The 18,730-nt window shown below is 45.1% G+C and overlaps 1 long non-coding RNA gene across 1 annotated transcript; it reads right to left on the bottom strand.

Moving 5' to 3' along the window:
• Positions 1–14,419: 14,419 nt before the first annotated feature.
• Positions 14,420–17,044, bottom strand: LOC116375227 (uncharacterized). Its single transcript, XR_004210952.1, has 2 exons — positions 16,262–17,044; positions 14,420–15,025 (listed from the first exon to the last, which is right to left on the bottom strand). It is a non-coding gene; the product is annotated as an uncharacterized LOC116375227 (long non-coding RNA).
• Between the last annotated feature and the right edge of the window lie 1,686 nt (positions 17,045–18,730).

Below are 18,730 nucleotides of genomic sequence, written 5' to 3'. Positions count from 1 at the left end.
GCATTGATTATCGAGGTCTAAATTCCATCACAGTGGGGTTTAGTTACCCACTACCTCTCATCACTACGGCGGTGGAATCATTTCATGGGGCGCGCTTCTTCACAAAACTGGACCTGAGGAGTGCGTATAATCTGGTGCGTATCCGGGGAGGAGATGAGTGGAAAACCGCATTTAGTATTACATCTGGCCATTATGAGTACCGCGTCATGCCATATGGGTTGAAAAATGCTCCAGCTGTCTTCCAATCCTTCGTAGATTAGATTCTCCGAGACCTGCTCGGGCAGGGAGTGGTAGTGTACATCGATGACATCTTGATATATTCTGCTATACGCGCGGTGAATGTGTCTCTGGTGCGTAAGGTACTTGGGCGACTGCTGGAGCATGACCTGTATTGCAAGGCGGAGAAATGTGTGTTCTTCAAACAGGCCATTTCCTTCCTGGGTTATCGTATTTCCACCTCCGGGGTGGTGATGGAGTGTGACCGTGTTACAGTTGTGCGTAATTGGCCGACTCCGACCACGGTGAAAGAGGTGCAGCGTTTTTTAGGGTTTGCCAATTACTACCTGAGGTTTATCCAGGGTTTTGGTCAGGTGGCTGCTCCCATTACCTCACTGCTGAAGGGAGGACCGGTGCGCTTGCGTTGGTCAGCAGAGGCGGGCAGAGCTTTCAGTCGTCTGAAGGAGCTGTTCACCAATGCGCCCGTGTTGGCGCATCCGGACCCCTCTTTAGCGTTCATAGTGGAGGTGGACGCGTCCGAGGCGGGGGTCGGGGCCGTGCTGTCCCAGCGCTCGGGCGTGCCACCCAAGCTCCGCCCTTGTGCCTTCTTTTCGAGGAAGCTCGGTTCGGCGGAGCGGAACTATGACGTGGGGGACCGGGAGTTATTAGCTGTAGTCAAGGCTCTGAAGGTGTGGAGACATTGGCTTGAGAAGGCGAAACACCCTTTTCTCATCTGGACTGACCATTGTAATCTCGAGTATATCCGGGAAGCGAAGAGACTAAATCCGCATCAAGCTAAATGGGCCATGTTTTTTTACACCGGTTTCGGTTCACCATCTCGTACCAGCCAGGCTCCCAAAACACCAAAGCCGACGTGCTGTCCCGCCTCTATGATACCGAGGAGCAGTCCGTTGAGCCAACTCCCATCATTCCACCTTCATGTCTCGTGGCACCGGTAGTATGGGAGGTGGACGCGGAGATAGAGAGGGCCTCACGGTTAGAGCAGGCCCCCCCTAACTGTCCAGCGGGGGCTCAGTACGTGTCAAGGGGGTCCGGGATAAGCTAATCCGTTGGGCTCATACTCTCCCCTCCTCGGGTCATCCTGGCATCGAGAGGACAGTGCGGAGTCTTTGAGGGAGATACTGGTGGCCCACGTTGGATAAAAACGTGAGATTTTATGTCTCCTCCTGCTCGGTGTGCGCTCAGAGCCCCTCCCCGTTCCGCAACGGCCGTGGACACACTTATCGGTGGACTTTCTTACCGACCTTCCCCCGTCCCAGGGAAGTACTACGATCCTGGACGTTGTGGATCGGTTTTCTAAGTCCTGCCGTCTCATCACATTGCCCTTGTTTAGCCATGTCTTCCGGGCACTATGGGGTGCCTGAGGACATCGTTTCTGATCGGGGGCCCCCGATCCAGACTTTGGAGGGTGTTTATGGAGAGACTGGGGGTCTTGTTCAGCTTGACCTCGGGTTCTCACCCCGAGGGTAATGGGCAGGTGGAGTGCGTAAACCAGGATGTGGGCAGGTTTCTGCGGCCATATTGCCGGGACCGGCCTGGTGAGTGGGCGAGATATGTTCAGAACTCCCTCCGTCACTCCTCAATGAACATGTCCCTTTTTGAGTGTGTGTTGGGTTACCAGCCGGTCCTGGCCCCATGGCATCAGTGCCAGACCGAGGCTCCTGCGGTAGAAGAATGTGTACAGCGCTCCAAGGACACCTGGAAAGCCATCCAGGAATCGCTAAGACTAGTGGGAGAAAGGCAGAAGAGGAGAGCTGACCAGCACCACAGTGAGGCCCCCGTGTTCGCACCAGGGGACCGGGTCTGGCTCTCGACCCGAAACCTGCCCTGTCGGAAGCTGGGGCCGCAGTGTGTGGGGCCGTTTAAAGTCCTGAGGAGAATAAACGAGGTGTGTTACAGGTTACAACTTCCTAGGTATTACCGTATTAACCCCTCGTTTCATGTGTCTCTCCTCAGGCCAGTGGTGGCTGGTCCCCTGCAGGAAGGTGAGGTGCCTGAGGTCCCTCCGCTCCCTCTGGACATCGAGGGGTTCCCGGCGTACACAGTACGTGGCATTCTGGACTCGAGATGCCGGGTGAGGGGCCTACAGTACCTTGTGGACTGGGAGGGGTACGGTCCGGAGGAGAGATGCTGGGTTCCGGTGGGGGACACTTTGGATCCTTCTCTCCTGAGAGACTTCCACCGCCTCCATCCGGATTGCCCGGCACCTCGCCCTCCGGGTCATCCTCGAGGCCGGTGGCGGTGTGCTGCGAGAGCCGCGCGTCAGGGGGGGCTACTGTCATGACTTACGCCGAAGTTGGCTCCCCTGCCTGTTCGGGCGGTGCTCGGGGGTCGTTGTCACTGTCCTACCAGCCACCGATCCCTATTTCGTTTGTCTGTTTGTTTTGTCTTATTAGTTTCACCAGTGTTCCGTTGTATGGCTTAATGAGCTTCCCTATTTTAAGTACGTGTACCCGCCCTTGTTTTGTGCGGGATTGTCTTTATGTTACGTGTGTGCGTTTTAGGTAGAGGTGGATATATTTTCGGAACTTGGTACCCTGTGTTTTTGGGTAGTCACTTTGTTGTCCGTGCCCTGTGTTGTTGGGCTTGTCATTTTTGTGTGCCGTATTAAAGAGCACTTTTCACAACTGGAACTCTCTGCGCCTGATTCCTTCACCCACCATGTCCCGCGTGACACTGAGGCTGGAATGGAGCTTGGAGGTGAGGCAGCATAGGGAATTAGTAGAGGGAGGCTGTGGCTGCCGTCCCGGAACAGCAGCCCACTGTTGGTGGTCCGGGCGGTGTCTGCACTGCTTGCTCAGGTTTAAGGTTTACAGCTAGAGGTTGTGTTGGGGTGGAGTGGAGAAGTACTGTGCACTGGACCTTGAAGAGCTGGTTGCTTCCTGTAGCCTCATCTAAGCAAACAGTGCTGCGTGGTTCTGAACCAGTTCTCCCATGAATTTTAAATAGTGCCTTGTGAGTTTTCGACTGTTTTAACCACTGCCTCTGTATCTGCCTTAATAGATTGTACCATTGTTAGAAGATGTCGTAGGGGCTCTTCCTGGCCTGTGATAGACAACGTGACAGACAACGTCTGGGGCTGTCACAGGAAGCTAGGGACGATGGTTGTTGGTGTGGGGCCATGATGTGTGTTAAACTCAGATATTTACTACCTTTTCCTCATTGCCTTCGTGCATCCATTTGCTGTTTGCCGTGTGTAGATTTGGTGCATTTGGAATCTCTCCTGGGCCTCCTCCGGCTTGGCTGTTGTACTCAACCTCGTGTTCCTGGAGGTGAGCAGACCATTGAACAAAGCACCCAGAGTGCTGTGGTGTGGAAACATCAGGGATAGGATTATACAATTCTCCATTAAGCTAAAATGTACTTACTTCAGCGTCAGGTACACACAACAACAGAACCGTACTAATAAGGACTTGGGCTGCCCCATGCCACCATAAACACTGAACAAACACTCAGCCAAAACAAGGTGCATTTCAAGGTGAGGAAGGGAGGACTGGTGATTAACAGTGTGAATTCTGGTGTGGTGAGTTGGCAGGACACCAAGCGTCTCCAGGGGGTAATTAGATATTTGGTGAGATGACATAATCCTTCAAAACAGTCCCTTTGAGCAAAGCAAAGTCTACCTGGATCTGGGCCTCATTACTGTCCGTGCATGCAGCCTGGTTTGGTGCTGAGAGAGGAAAGTTGAGTTGTAAATGTCACCTTTGGCTCCTTGGCTTCTGGGAAAGGGCTACAAAGAGTAGAATGAGACACATTGGGATCTGCTGATCCCTAGCCTAGTGACAGATGGCAAGCTCGACCCCTTGGATGAGGGAAGAGTGGGCCATGCCAAACGGCATAGGGTGCGGGGGCACAGGTCGCATCGCTCAATCAAGGCCACGAACTGCGGCGTCAACGGGGTGGGCCGGCCCCAGCTGCCGAGTTGGCCGTTGTGACTCTAACAATAGGTCAGTGGCCAAGAATAGGACTGAACTGGCCAAGAATTTATACCGCTCTTCCTCTCATTAAAAGACAGGCAGTAATGGAAATAGTGTGGAGGCAGTGTCTTCACTCTGGTTTAAACCCAATTTGAATCAATTGAGGTTAAATTGCAAATGAAAGTGAAAAACAAATAAAGTGAAAAACAAATAAATGAATGAATAGGGTTACTTGCTTTTCAATTGAGATGCTTTGTCCAAATCAGTTACGGATTGACTGTAATTGAAAATACATGGACCCTTCCTTGGAAGCCTCTACTCCCTTTTCATACAATGCTGATACTATCTGACACAAAACAATACTGGTATGTTTATTCTATTTCTCATGTCTTCTATCTTCGACCCATGAAGCAGGTTAGTTGTCAACACGTCATTGCAAGTGACATATTCGGTATTGAATTTATTGAGCGACAGCATCTTACGATTAATTTCCAATTCAAAAGAACACATTGTGATGTTTTCCAATTACAAGTGAAATGTCAAAAATGAAAGAGTCTTACGTGTGCTGAGGTTGTTTTCAAAGATCAAAACCGAGCCCTCAAATTCAAGTTCTCCTTGAAATCCCCGTTGTCCCAGCAAGGTAAAGGTCAGCATCTGTGCAGTATACTATCATCGCTGTAAGAGTGTGTCTCAGTGCAATCCAGTTTTAAATGTCTTCTATTTATTCTTACCGATCTTGTTCTACCGTACACACAATGTACACATTTCTTAGAAATAAAAATAGGGCTTGGAAAGATTTTCCACGTCGTGGACTTGGGGATTCGAACTAGCTTTCACTTATTGTCCAAGTGGTCTTAACCGCTAGGCTATCTGCCACCGCAGCTGTCACTTTCTATTGTCCAACAACTTTATAGACGCATTGGGAAAATTGTTCAACTAAGAAAATAGTAATTGTGTAATAACATGTGATTGTGCACTTGTTGTCAATGTCATGTACAATGTATTCAAAAACACCTACTATCAAACTGAAATGTGTGTCAAAATCGCCAAGATTTTCACATTGGCTTCCCTTGGGACCACAGCCTAAAAGGACATGTATTTCTCCATTATCACTTAGTCCTGTTGGGTAGGTGAAGACTCTTATTTTCCCATAGACACCCAAGTGTGAGATGCATTCATATCATCAAAGCTATTGATCCGTTCCCACCGACACTCTGCCTCATCTCATAAGCTACACTTAGCCCAGTCTGTGGAAAGGAATCTTGACATTTCTATTGGTTTGAGCTCAGAAAGCACTCGCTGTGGTGACCTAATTTGCAAGGTGTACAGGGTCGCCTTCATTAGGCACAAAACGGACTGAAACAGGGAGGGACTACTTTTCGCTTCCCATTTCTTAACCTAAAATACTCTACGGGTGGCAGGTAGCTAAGTGGTTAAGCGCATTGGTAACCGAAAGGTCGCTAGTTCGAATCCCTGAGAAGGCAAGGTGAATAAATCTGCTGTTATTCCCTTGAGCAAGATAATAATATAATGCCATTGATGTGTTTAACACTCTACTCCATGTCGTTGTCCTCGGGCAACAGAAAACTTTACCTCTCACGCCCCATCCCCCAAAAATCCTACACATGACAATATGCAATGACAAGTCTGTAAACAATCCAAAAAAGGTGCAGAAGTTGGTATGATGTATTAATTGGGGGAGGGACCTTCATTCAGGAAGCAGAGCGACGTGAGTGCATGGTGTTTTGCATGTTTAAATAGAGATAACTTTCAAATGAAAAAAAACATGTACTTGTGTAGGAATCTCTAAAGCAACATATTTGATAGAATGGTTTTACATATTTTGTTTCTCTATTCAACCATTTTAATATTTTTTGTTACGTAAGGGCAACGTTGTGCAGTTTGGCTACTTTTCAGAGCAATATCATGCTCAAGGAAAGACTCAATGCTCAGTGTATTTTAATGTGAAGTTATTGCTTTGTCAATGTTTTTGCCAAACTATCCACTGGCATTCACAGAGACATTCTATGGGCATAAGGAGCCTAAACGAGCAGTTTGAATCATATCCTCTTACAGTGAGGTCAGTAAGCTTGAGGAGAGTGACATCGAGGAAGAATGGACCCAAGAATCAGGTTTGAGATTAAGTGAAATATTAGTTTAAGACGAACTTGTATGTTCTGAAAATAATGAATTTTCCCTGGTATTTCAGTTCGCCCTAAGGCAACAAAACAAATTCTGTGTGTGGGGGGTAAAAGTAAATACATGAATTAGTGATATATTATCAGAAAGCCTTCCAAAAAATAGGATGGAATATTTGTTTGAATGAAAAAACAAAATGTGTGCAGTAGAGGGTTAATATCTTTCTGCCTTCATTCATAGCGTGACTGGCAGTTTTCGAAAAGTTCAGTTTTTCAATCATTTACATTAACGCACCGTTTGGGACAGAAACAAGGTCAAATGGAAATATGAACAAAAATATTATCATTCACAGTCATTGGCTAACTCAGTGGAGGCTTTTAGTCCCTCCAATCGAAGACCATGAGGTGAGTTGAATAACAGGGCCTAGCAATCCCTTGTCCCACTTACAACTACACTCTTCTTCTGAGTAAAATAGATTAAAACAGTATACCTTTATGCAACAGTCTGTCCATTTGACCAAGCCAAGATGGACTCTGTGTGTGTTTGTGTCTTGTATAAAATTTGCCGTTCAGTATCTCCATTGCCTGGGGCTGGCTGTGAGTGTGTGTGTGCATGATAAATGTATGTACAGACAGTCCGTGTGTGCTCAGACTCTGCATGAGACTATTACCACCAAGCACTGAATATGTCTGACTCAAGCTACAGTAGCTTCTACTTTGTCATCCGTATGTGCTAAGCCTGCAACCATCTTGTCCTTAGGCAGTATGTCAACCCATTGCAATTCCAGGAAGTGTGCGCGCGTGGTATATGGTATGACGCTATCTCTATGATCAAGGTCTGACTGTACATGATCACCACTGGGTAGAGAGTCTGGGAATCAGACCTCTTCTCTAGTATGCAGTGAAACAGTGCCATCTATGGAGAGGATGATGCATTCTGGTGACAAAATGCAACTCTAACTTCATACAGCAAACGGGATGTTAGCATATTATACAGAACACAAATATAAAAGCAACATGCAGTGTTGGTCCTGTGTTTCTTGAGCTGAGATAAAAGATCCCAGAAATTGTCCAAATGCGCAAAAGTTATTTCTCTCATGGCTGCATCCTTGCCCAGTCGTGTATTTCAATTAACTGATTTCCTTATATGAACTGTAACTCATTAAATCTTTGAAATTGTTGCATGTTGCGTTTATATTTTTGTTCAGTAATTAAGATTGTCTCATGAACATTAGTGTTGCTCAGTATGGCCAGTTTAATAGTATGAGCTGTTCTGCAATCTAAACGACCACACCTACAGTTGTATAGCATAGCATCTACTACAACATGCATACGTGTATGTAACAAATTATATGAATTCCCTATGCTTCTAATAAAAAATACAATTATACACAGAACATTTTCAATAAATAATGCATTCGATTCATTTACTTTATTTTCTTTCCCTTGAATGAACAATTACACGGTATCATAGATACATATGTACTGTACATCCAGTGTTAAGCAAATGCACTGCTCTCATCTGTGCTTGATTGAGCTTGCCTGATGTAATGGACCAATAGAACCATACCAAAACTGCAAAACCTGCCCATCTGTCACTCCAGGCAGGCTATAGCAAACTCTCCAAGTATTTGAAAGATTTCAAATAGTGTTGGAACCCAGGTCTGACTAGAAGAGCCAGTGCCCTGGCTTCATTATTGTACAATATTCAGCTGACCAGAGGTCTCATATGTCAGTTTCCGGTGCTCTCAATCATACTTAATGTTGTTGTGAAAGCCCATCAACTCAGAGCAATATTCTAGCCACCACAGGATTCATCCATTTTCTCCTTATTACCAGCCCAATGGCATTTCCAGTTTACTGACGCCTTTGGACCCACAGGGGATGTAGATTAATTCTGATCTATCAATGCATGTTTCCTCATTTGAAATATGCTTTCAAGACTAAAAGTCAATTTTTGGAGAGGCTCCCCCTCCCTGTATTCTTAATCAAACTTGAAACAATATTGAAACAATATTGAAACAATATTTTGCAATATAGTCTGATATAAACAATGTATATATTGTTCCAGTAGGTTTTCCAAATTGAGTAAAGCTAGCTTGAGTTTCAGAAAATACATAAAAGTCCTATTTTGTTAAATGTACTATAACCTGCATGTAGAATATGTGTTACATTTGGTCCTAGAACTTCAACCATATTCTAGAATTTCAACCATATTCTAGAACTTCAACCGTAACCATATTCTAGAACTTCAACCGTAACCATATTCTAGAACTTCAACCATATTCTAGAATTTCAACCATATTCTAGAACTTCAACCGTAACCATATTCTAGAACTTCAACCGTAACCATATTCTAGAACTTCAACCATATTCTAGAACTTAACATATTCTCAAATTAGAACTTCAGAAGAATGTTTCAATTCAGTATACTACTTAGCAATAACAAAAATATTTTGTTACCACTTTAAAACCTGGGACAAAAATTTGCCTGCAATGAATGCAAACAAATAAGACATTGTATCAATCAGATAATAAAAGCTATCCACATTTTATTGTCATCTCAACAGGTGTTCTTCAAGCCTGTACCTGAATCACTGAAGTGGCAAGAGAACAACCAAAGGGAGTTAGCTTTTATGCTAATTTAGTGTCACGCTAAAAAGCACCCCAAAAAGTAACCCTCAAAATTACAGTTACACTAGTTAGAACCTCAGTCTGACAATGCTGCTATCGCTTCAGGTGATTCTCATGTTGAACCATAATCTTTGACTGTGAATGGATGACGATCATTTTGCTCAAAACATTACTTTAGAAAATTGTATTTTTAGAGCTGAGGACCTCAAGGTTAGTACCTCCCAAATGACTGTCCTGGTGTAAACTGAGTAGTTGTTTACTATGTGGTAGACTGCTCATATACCATTACCTCTATTTCAGATGTTTCATTTATGAAGTGCCCTAAGGTTTTTGTCCAAGACATATAAGCTGCTTTAGAAGGAGAGAACACCAGGTGCTAAACGTAGTCTGTGAGAAGATTCCCCTAACCACCAAGTAGAGATGAACCCACTCCTGATACTTCACCCCTTCACCATCCCGCTCTCCTGTCTTCTCTCTATCAAATAGGATATGTGCGGGGCTGCAAACAGTACAAAGTGTTCCTGTAAGGACCTAGAGTCCAATGAGTCTGGAAGTCTGAAAGCCTGGGGTCCTCCGGGGCCAAGAGTCAGTCGGTTCTGTCTCCACCCCACAGACCTCAATTACTGAATCAAAGGAGGGAAGAGGCCCAATCTCACACACACACTGAGTGTAGCAGAACCCTTTTGGGAACCTTGCAAGCGAGCTGGTGGTTGTGCTATAAAAAAAGCTACATAACTTTGTCTTAGTTCATTTCTTTCTACTATAGTTGCCTACACAGACACACGTCTCCACTCTCTCCATCACCCACCACCATCTTTCAGACATTGGTTGTATATACAGATATTTCCCACAGCCACCTCTGCATTTAAAAACTGCTAGTCCTACGAAAGGAAAATGTACACTATATATACACACAAAACCCCTTCAAATGAGTAGATTTAGCTATTTGAGCCACACCCGTTGCTGACAGGTGTATAAAATCGAGCACACAGCAATGCAATCTCCATAGACAAACGTTAGCAGTAGAATGGCGTTACTGGAGAGCTCTAACTTTCAACGTGGCACCGTCATAGGATGCTACCTTTCCAACAAGTCAGTTCGTCACATTTCTTCCCTGCTAGAACTGCCCCGGTCAACTGTAAGTGCTGTTGTTGTGAAGTGGAAACATCTAGGAGCAACAACGGCTCAGCCGTGAAGTGGTAGGCCACACAAGCTCACAGAATGGGGCCGCCAAATGCTGAAGCTCGTATCGCGTAAAAATCATCTGTCCTAGGTTGCAACCATCTGGTTGGTTTAACATTTTTTCAATCTATTAAGTGAAACTGTGAAAACGTAGGCCTGTGTGAAGGATATCCCAAGTAGAACTAATACAATATTAAATGTCCAACTGGTTGTCCTCGGGAGCTTCATGAAATGGGTTTCTATGGCCGAGCAGCTGCATACAAGCCTAAGATAACCATGTGATCAGGAATCAAGGTAAGACCCAGATGCAGACATGTCAAATAGACAATGGTTTAATATTCCAACAGGGGCAGGCAATAGACAGGTCAAGGCAGGCAGGGCTCAGTAAACCAGAGGTGGGGCAACGGTACAGGACGGCAGGCAGGCTCACGGTAAGGGGCAAGTAGAGTGATCAGGCAGGCGGGCTCAGAGTCAGGACAGGCAAGGGTCAAAACCAGAAGGGCGAGAAAAAGCGAAACAGGAGACAAAGGGCTGACTCTGGACACAAAATAGGTGGGATGTGTATGAAGGGTAAGGGGCAACAGAAGACGAACATCAGAAAGGCTAATAATCTTGGAGAGAGGAGATGGGTCTATAACCCGGGGGGAGAATTTGCAAAATTCCGCCCTGAAGGGCAGGTCCCGGGTGGATAGCCATACCTTCTGGCCGAGACGATACCGGGGAGCCGGTGTCACTACTTACGCCGAAGTTGGTCCCTCTCCTTGTTCGGGCGGTGTTCGGCGGTCGACGTCACCGGTTTTCTAGCCACCACCGATCCACTTTTCATTTTCTATTTGTTTTGTCTTCATTGTACACACCTGGTTTCCATTCCCATAATTATATGTTCCTTATTTAACCCTCTGGTTCCCCCATGGTTTTGTGCGACTTTGTTCGTTGTATGTTGGTCTGTGTTTGTGAGCTTGGTAATTTTCCTTCTTGGAATATTTGTTGTTTTGAGTAAAGTAACGTGAATTACTCATCTCTATTTCCTGCACCTGACTCCGCCTTACTTGCTACACCTAGACGCCTCACAGCCGGGGTACGATGGCGATCCGCTTGTCGTCGATACCTGGAAGTGGTCTTGAGGAGGGCTGATCGGGCGCTCCTCCAGGTACGACGATAGCGGCGGAGAAACATCTGGGCATAAGGTACGCCGACCTCTTCCTCCTGCTCGGGGAAGAGCGGGGGCTGATCGGGTTCTCTCGGCAACGAGACCGCGGGGAGCTTCGGGATGACTCGGAGGCAAGGTGGGATCCATGGGCGTGCGAGCAAAATCCAATTCCCTCTCCCTCCGTAATTCCCGTCATTCCCGTAATCGATACGGATGGTCAACGCGATGAGGGAATCGTGCTCCGTAGGTAACTCCTGGGCTGCCAACTCGTCCTTGACCTTTTTCGAGACACCGTGAAGGAACATATTGAACAGTGGCTCTTGATTCCAAGCACTCTCCACTGCCCACCTGTGGAAATCCACCGCATAAATCAGCTACACTGCAGGAGTCCTGCCAAAGCTGGATTAGCTTCCGGGTGGCCTCTCGCCCGGGAAATGGGGCATCAAAAACCTTCCTCACTTCTCCCAAAACCCTCCAGACAGTGCATATGGCCGGCTGTTGTTCCCACACGGCAATAGCTCAGGTGAGAGCCCTCCTGGACATCAGCATAATGAGGTAGGTTATCTTGGAGCGATCAGTGTGGAAGGAGGAGGGCTGAAGCTCGAAGACAAGGGCACAGTGAGCTAGGAACGCTGGACAGGTGCTCGGCTCTCCATTGAAGCGTTCCGGGGGGAGGTAAGCGAGGATCCTGAGAAGGTAGGTCACTGAGGAGCTGTGGAGTTACCACCATGGTAGGCGAACTACCAGACAACCAGAATAGGCAATGGTTTAATATTCCAACAGGGGGAGGCAATAGACAGGTCAAGGCAGGCAGGGGTCAGTAAACCAGAGGTGGGGCAACGGTACAGGACGGCAGGCAGGCTCAGGGTCCGAGTAGGCAGAGGTCAAAAATCCAGAGGTGGGGCAAAGGTACAGGTCGGCAGGCAGGCTCAGGGTCAGGCAGAGTGGTTAAGGCAGGCGGGCGCTGAGTCAGGACAGGCAAGGGTCAAAACCAGGAGGGTGAGAAAGAGAGAGACTGGGAAAAGCTGGAGCTGAGACCAAAATGCTGGTTGACTTGACAAACAAGATGAACTAGGAATGGAGAACACAGGTATAAATACACAGGGGATAATGGGGAAGATGGGTGACACCTGGAAGGAGGTGGAGACAATCAGAAGGACAGGTGAAACAGATCAGGGTGTGACACATGTGCAATGCCAAGCGTTGGCTGGAGTGGTGTAAATCTTGGACTCTGGAGCAGTGGAAACGTGTTCTCTGGAGTGATGAATCACGCTTTACCATCTGGCAGTCCGACGGACAAATCTGGGTTTGACGAATGCCGGTAGAATGCTACCTGCTCCAACGCATCGTGCCAACTGTAAAGTTTGGTGCAGGACAAATAATGGTTTGGGACGGTTTTCATGGATTGGGTTTATTTCCAGTGAAGGGAAATCTTTACGCTACAGCATGCAATGACATTCCAGACAATTCTGTGTTTCCAACTTTGTGGCAACAGTTTGGGGAAGACCCTTTCCTGTTTAAACATGACAATGCCCCTGTGCACAAAGCGAGGTCCATACACAAATGTTTTATCGAGATTGGTGTGAAAGAACTTGACTTGCCTGCATAGAGCTGCCCTCAACCCCATCGAACAACTTTGGGATGAATTGGAACGCCGACTGCGAGCCAGGCCTAATCGCCCAACATCAGTGCCTCACTAATGCGCTTGTGACTGAATGGAAGTCCCCGCAGCAATGTATCAACATCTAGTGAAAAGCATCCCAGAAGATTAGAGGCTCTTATAGCAGAAAGGGGGGGGGGGGATCAACTTCATATTAATGACCAGGATTTTTGGAATGATATGTTTGATGAGAAGGTGTCCACATACTTGTGGTACTCTTTATCTGGTGCAAAATTTAGAGGCTCAGCCCAGAAGAGAGGAAAAGATGACAGCTGGAATATTAATATCACTGGTACCACTCGACTAGTTTATTATGACATAGACAGGCTGCAAAAATAGCTTCATTTTCTCTTCTGCATCGCGTACACAGAGGATAGATATTCTCCAGACGATTTCTGCTGGGGATGTGCTCCAAAGCCCTGGAGAAAAGACTTCATAAAATCCTGCCCCAGTAAGGTAAAGCAGTGCAGCGCATGGCAAACCGAATTTCCAGCAGCAAAGGAACTTGAAAGGTTCACCAGGAACCGTGGTACATTGCAAGTCAAGCTCCCTTTTTCGGAGGGGGGGCTTAGTTTTTATGTGAGGGTTTTGTCGACAAGGTGCGAAGTTGTGGCTAAGGTTTTTGATGTTGTGGATTTAGGCTAATCCTGCTAGCGTGTTTGGAAATCTGATTTCCACATGTATTTTTTTTTATGAAACAATGCATCATTGGAAAGCTTTTGTAATTACATCCTTTAGACTAGTCAGTGATGCTGAACAACATATTAAGCTATTACACGTTTTTGATTTAAACATTTTTTTTTACCTTTATTTAACTAGGCAAGTCAGTTAAGAACAAATTCTTATTTTCAATGACGGCCTGGGAACAGTGGGTTAACTGCCTTCAGGGGCAGAACGACATGCAGTTATACTGAAATATATTGTCTGAAAGAGACATCTATCATAGGTAAAATATTTATTTTAACCATTTCACTATCAACCTGGGCTGCTACCTAGTGCTACATTAGTTACTGTCACGCAGAAACACATTCAAACAGGGTGTTCAAAGCTCTTGTGAGAGTTGCATTACTGGTAAAAGGTTACAGTCCTCGTACACTATACAGTATGGTTATAGATAAGGCTTGTCACTAAAACAAACTAAAATGTCCGCCTCTAAGAATAGCTCCTAGTCCTGAAGCTTAAAAGGGTTTGGGAACCAATGACAGCAGGGGTCCTACCAAGATAATCACGTTAAATTGAGCTTTTTATATCATTTAACTCAACCGTTTAGGTTTCTTCTCATTAAGAAGTGCCCTAAGAGTTTAATCTGGTTAGTTTAAAAAATGTAAAATCTATTAAGTGAAACTGAAAAAAATGTAGGCCAATGTGAAGGATACCCCAAGTAGAACTAATACAATATTAAATGTTCAACTGGTTGTCCTCAATGCCTTTTCCTGGTTCACTCACACTCCAGCCAAATCCTCAACTTCTAAATCAACACAACACGTAGTCCATTTTTTAAATTTTTATAAACAATGCTTATCAAATATACCCTTCTGTCATGGTGAGATCTTATTCCACACATCTTAAACACCCAATGATATATTTACCAGTAGACATTCATTAACACTTTCTTCAAGCTTCAATTGAACTTTTAACAGCAGAAGATCACATGAGAATTACATAAGCGTTACGAATGAGATTTATTTAGTCGAAATGGCATCTGCATAATACACAACTGTCCAGTTGGACAACAGATGAGATTGCTCAATTGGACTAATTGTTAGATTACAATGCGGTGCAGTGTCATGTGGTGCCGGCCCTCTCCTCTCTTTCTATGTACAGTACCTGTGTCACCACACCTTTGCTGCGGCAATACACTCTTGGGGCTTTGCGCTTGATAAAGCACGATGTCCCCAGGAGTCAGCCACTGGGAGGAGACAAACATTAATTATCCGAATGTCTCTGACTTCCATTCCCCTCTGCTGCATGTGTCTCCCCTTCCTGCTTTCCTCTCCACGCCTTAGCATTTCTCTAATGAGCTTCCTCCCACATTACAGGGGAAGTCTCTAACGAGCTGCCTCCCAATGACAAGTCTTCAGCTCAGAGAGTAGGAGTTTCAATATTCCTGAAAGAGAAAGAGATGCTGGAGTGAGAGTACTGTATTGTAGGTGCCTGAACCAAAGCCAAGAGTAGAGGCATTGGTAGTGCTTTGGGTCTGTGCTTTTGTTTAGCACTAAACTGTTGTTAGTTCAGTTTCAATGAAGTTTAGACTCATCACGTTCAGTGTTGTTGGGAAGATTATGGCTCATTCAGAGACTACATTTCCGTGTGCAACATGATGTCAAACTATCTTTTCCCTTGACATGCAAAGTGTTTGTACCAGTTTTCTTCAGTAAGTGATAAAATAACAAAAACATGACTTAATTTTACATTTTTCATTATCCCCTTTTGGAGAAAAGAAACTGGTGCTCAAACGCTTAGTAAATCTGGGTCATAGTGTCACTTATTCCTAAACCAATGAGTTGCCTGACATGTCAGTGAATACAAATTATGATGATGTACGTGTAATTGTAAGGGCATTTGTCAACAATTGCTTAAGTACCACTGCCTTTGAAACATGTAATAAACTCAGATTATTATTTTTGCTTGCTTGCTACAAATTCAGTTGCCTTGAACACTTTTAAACCCGGTGCAGTTCAAAAGGATTCTGACCATACTCACTATAGGCCATGGGTAAGTAGGGTGTGATTGATAGGGAAATATGCCTTAAAACTACAGAGGACAATTAGCTGAGCCCCTTCAACAAGACAAAGCGACAACCCCAACAAACCTGTTTAATCCAGTCTCTAAATCAGTTAATTCTAGCAACATTACCTGTGCAAATTCCTTTCCAAAAGAGAGAAACCGGGCTGTGCTCTGTGGGTAGAGATCCCAGACGCTCAATAAAGGTGGGGCACAGGTTCCGTTATTGAGTCAGCCTAGATGAGAAATTACTGTCTGCACAGGAGACTCATGGTGCATTGGCACCGGGCCACAATATCTCTCATTCTCTCACTTTCTCGCCTTTGCACTGAGACTGGCATTCTACTGACAACAGGAGAGGCGGTGGGGGGCGGCGCATTAGTCCTACCCGCCAACGGTATACCCCATTCCTTTTTAAGACACCATCTCCACTCTTCACAGGCAGGAGATGGTTGGTGAACAAAGCGACTTGCTGGAATTGAGAGGCTGGAGAAAGCGCATGCTCACATACACACACAGTATTACATACCCAGACATACACACACATTTCTCTATACCCACACACACGTTTCTCTGTTCCCACACACACGCACCTCTTTGTACCTTATCAGTGACTTACATGGGCCTTTCCTTTTGGGGGTTCAGGATTTCCACCTCCATGTATCCCGACTTGTTTCCCCGGCCGAGGTGCAGTCCTTGAGGGCCTCCATCGTTGGCCGCAACCTGTGGGAGTCCATGAAAGGTCCTGCTTGCATGCCATTGTACTGGAGGCATCTTTTGACTAGGATATTGGTCTCTTTTATCCACTGAAAGAACATCCTTTAGCCATCTTGTCCACTTATTGACTATGTGTCTGTACGGACACTGTACGAGCTTGCAAACAAAAAGTAATTATCTTCAATAGCTTGGTGGTCCAAACTGTCTTAGGGGACACAAAGTGACATGCCAGGTTAAGTGACATAATCGTAGACAACTAAACAGAGACAAATGATCTATCTTATCAGCGGCTATATTTAAACCTGTCTGGTCCACGCCTCAGCGCTCAGTTTTGTTACGAGGGAAACATGGCTGTCTGCTTATCTTGTTTAGCTGTTGAGGGCTTGGAGTGTTGGCAGCAAGGGCTACCTTTCACAAATTGTCCCAAATGTTGGCAGGGGAGAGTTTATAAATACCTAACCTCTCTAATAAGAATTCATGTTGTGGTAGAAAATGGATGGATGGAGCGACAGTTGGAGCAAAGGATAAAGCAAGGGATGGATGGATGTCTTGTACAGAAATTGTGGCGCTACAGAGGGAAAGTGGAAACGAGGTCAATATACAAACTGTAACGGTTTTCTTGTGGTGAAGGAGAGGTGGACCAAAATGCAGCGTGGTTTCTATTCATGGTTCTTCAATAAAGAAAACTATACATGAATAGACAAACAAAACAATAAACATGAGAAAACCTAAACAGCCCTATCTGATGCAAACACAGAGACAGGAACAATCACCCACAAACACACAGTGAAACCCAGGCTACCTAAGTATGATTCTCAATCAGAGACAACTAATGACACCTGCCTCTGATTGAGAACCATACTAGGCTGAAACATAGAAATACCCAAATCATAGAAAAACAAACATAGACTGCCCACCCCAACTCACACCCTGACCATACTAAATAATGACAAAACAAAGGAAATAAAGGTCAGAACGTGACACAAACATTGGGCACGTATAGAACATCATTGTTCACCGTGAAGCATCCACAACCCACATGAGGGCTTTCTTGGCTTTCTCTTTTACGGTAGGTCCCCTACCAGATGACTGGGTCTCACACACCATCAGCCAGGGATATTTTGATTACATATGAAGATAGGAATGTCAAACTTTAAACCAACTTGCCTAAATGATTTATTGAAGGCATTTCTTCTTGGACATTCTCAACGTGGCTATTTTTGACTTGACTCTCTAATGTCCTAGATAAAAATCCCTTTTAGGAAGGGTAAGCTCTATCGATTTTTAGATATTATGTAAATAATACACTAAGTATTGAAACTGTTTTAAATAAATACTATATTTAAAAGACAATACAATTCAAATAAATTGGTGCTCTATTCAATCTGTGTCGCTGAAGCTTTACAGATTGCGATTGAGCCGAGAAATGCAGGGTTTACCGTGAATGCAGTCTGCGCTAAAGCAGGAACATTGCCATTCAATTTTAATCACGCTGTAACGCTGAATGTCCGCGATACGGATTGAATAGAGCCCTTAGTCTTCTCCGTCATGAAAACATCCTATTCTCATTACCCAACCTCTGATGCATCGAACCTGTTTCTCCATGCCTCTCAGAATTGAAGTAATAAGATGAGCCCACTTCTTTCCATAGGATGTTCTTTTATTGAAGGCAGAGGCAGGAGTGATCACCTGATCCAGAGGATAGTAGATGCATGCTGCCATCAGATTAGAGACAGAGCAGAAGTACAGAAGAGAAGAGCCCAAGGTCTAAGTGAGGACCTGGTCGGGTTTAAATTGTTTTACTGCCTTTACACCTTGTAATGGGCCTTAGGTGGCCATGATATCTCGATTGGGTTTCTTTTCACCCTGAATGAGTTCTAGTGACGCATCAGGAGTACACTTACCTTAGCATTAGACTTGAGACTAAATTAAAGGGGAACTGCACAAGCTGATTTGGCATCGTTTTTTTTGGCTTGCTCTTCAAGAACTGCTGGCGGCCATGACAGAGGCCAAGTGTGAGTTGGCTTGGGGGTGTGGTTTGATGTGGGTGTTTCTTGGGTGTGTCCTTGCCACCATCAAGACACACCCATCTGTCAGACCCCACTCAATCATAATAAACAAACCTCCTGCAGGTCGATGCCACATAGTCAGTTTTCAAAGGGATTAGTTGCATTTAAAGTAAAGTTAATAGTTCATGAGGGGCGGCAGGCAGCCTAGTGGTTAGAGCATTGAGCCAGTAACCAAATGGTTGCTGGATCTGAATCCCTGAGCTGACGAGGTAAAAATCTGTTGTTCTGAACAAGGCAGTTAACCCACTGTTCTCCAATAGTCCGTCAATGTAAATAAGAATTTGTTCCTAACTGATTTGCCT

The sequence above is a fragment of the Oncorhynchus kisutch genome, linkage group LG9 (genome assembly GCF_002021735.2).
Source record: "Oncorhynchus kisutch isolate 150728-3 linkage group LG9, Okis_V2, whole genome shotgun sequence".
In the NCBI taxonomy this organism is placed as follows: Eukaryota; Metazoa; Chordata; class Actinopteri; order Salmoniformes; family Salmonidae; genus Oncorhynchus; species Oncorhynchus kisutch.
This window is presented reverse-complemented; position numbering and strand designations above follow the sequence as displayed.